The 1724-nt window shown below is 39.8% G+C and overlaps 1 non-coding gene across 1 annotated transcript; it reads right to left on the bottom strand.

The window, feature by feature from the left end:
* Positions 1-1217: 1217 nt before the first annotated feature.
* On the bottom strand, positions 1218-1324 carry LOC144456106 (U6 spliceosomal RNA). The gene has a single exon (XR_013485007.1). It is a non-coding gene; the product is annotated as a U6 spliceosomal RNA (small nuclear RNA).
* Positions 1325-1724: the final 400 nt, after the last annotated feature.

Here is a 1724-nt window from a genome sequence, read left to right as displayed (position 1 = left end):
TTACCCCTAATTAGACCTCATTTGTAGTATAGTATTCCACTTCTGGGCAACATAGTTTAAAAAGGAATTCATAATCTGAACCCTGACTAGAAGAGAACAATCAAAATGGTGAAGGGCCTCCATCAATGATATATGAAAATAAAGTGAAAGAACTGGGGATGTTCATGATGAGAAAAGAATACTCAGGGGGTTATAACTGCTATCTCTAAGTATTTGAAAGGTTATCATGTGTATTAGGGAGTAGATTTGTTTCGTTTGACCCCAAAGTGTAAAACCGAGAGCAATGTGTGGTCATTGTAAAGAGGTGAGGTTAAGTTTGATGTCAGGAAAAACTTCTTAACAATTGGAGCTATCCAAAAGTGGAATGGGCTTCCTCAAGAGATGGTAGGTTCCCCCTTCTTGAAGGTCTTCAGGAAGAAGCTGAATGATCATTTGTTGAGTATGTTATGACAAGGATTTTCACAAATGTTTGTTGACCGATTAACTGAAGGAAATCTGAAAGGGGAAGGCATTAAAATCTCAGGACACTAGGAAAAGGCCTCCTGCAGGAGGTAGGATTCGAGCTAAGAGACAAAAGTGAGGGAGCAGAGTATTCCAAGCATGAGGCACAGAGACAGTGCAAAGGTATCAAGATGGGAGATGAATTGTGTATGAGTAACTTTAAGGAAACCAGTGTAGCTAGATCATAGAATGGGATGGAGAGGATTCCTAAGAATTCTGGGAAGAAAAGAAGGATCCAGGTTATGAAGAGTATAAATAAACATATGTAATATATAACATTATGTACAATATATAATAATAAAGTAATACATAAATAAGTATAGATAGTGGGGCAGTAGGGAAGGCTTGGGTGACAGATTTCCAGGGTCCTGACTTTTCATAAAAGCCCTATTATTACCCTGGTTACACAAAGATCAAAAGAATTGGGGAGAGTCAGCTTAGAAAAGAGAAGACTTAAGAGAGATATCATAAGTGCCTTTGATTATTTTGAGTATTTGAAGAGATCACCCACGGAAGATGGAGTAGACTTGTTCTGTTTGGAAGAAGAGGGCAGAATTAGAAGTAATGGGGTGGGAAGGCAGGTCCAGAGGAGCAGATTTAGCCTTTATGTAAGGAAAAACTTCCTAACCATTAAAATGGACCAAAAGTGTCCATCAAGACAGGTAGTAGGTTCCCTCTCACTGGAGGTTGCCAAGTGATAATGGATCAGGATATTGTAGAAATGGTTTTTCTTCACGAATTTGTATGTCATCCTTGTTCAGGGGCCATGCTAATCTTCTCTGTATCATTCCAATTTTAGTATATGTGCTGCTGAAGAGAGCACAATTTTTTTTTTTTACATTTGGATTGTGCTAGATGGCCACCAAAGTCACTGAAAGAATTTAAAGGACATTCAGGTGGAAGAGGATTTAGACCTAGTCTGTCTGGTACCAAGAGCAATGGCTGGAAGCTACAAGAAGGAAACATTAGGGCAGGTGCAAGGAAACATTTCCTAACAATTGGAACTATCCCCAAGTGGAATGGGATATCTTGGGAGGGAGCAGATTCCTCTTCATTAGAAGTCTTCAAGCATAGGTGGGATGAACACTTAACTGGCGTATGTAAGAAGGAATTCTTTTTCAGGTTTGACTTGGATCAGATGGTCACGACGTCCCCTTCCTTCTCTGAAATCCTGTAATTCTGTGGCGGTGGCTCTTGACTGTATGACCTCTGAGGGAGAAGTC

This window comes from Phascolarctos cinereus, unplaced genomic scaffold (genome assembly GCF_003287225.1).
Source record: "Phascolarctos cinereus isolate Bilbo 61053 unplaced genomic scaffold, phaCin_HiC Scaffold_2;HRSCAF=192, whole genome shotgun sequence".
Taxonomy (NCBI): domain Eukaryota; kingdom Metazoa; phylum Chordata; class Mammalia; order Diprotodontia; family Phascolarctidae; genus Phascolarctos; species Phascolarctos cinereus.
This window is presented reverse-complemented; position numbering and strand designations above follow the sequence as displayed.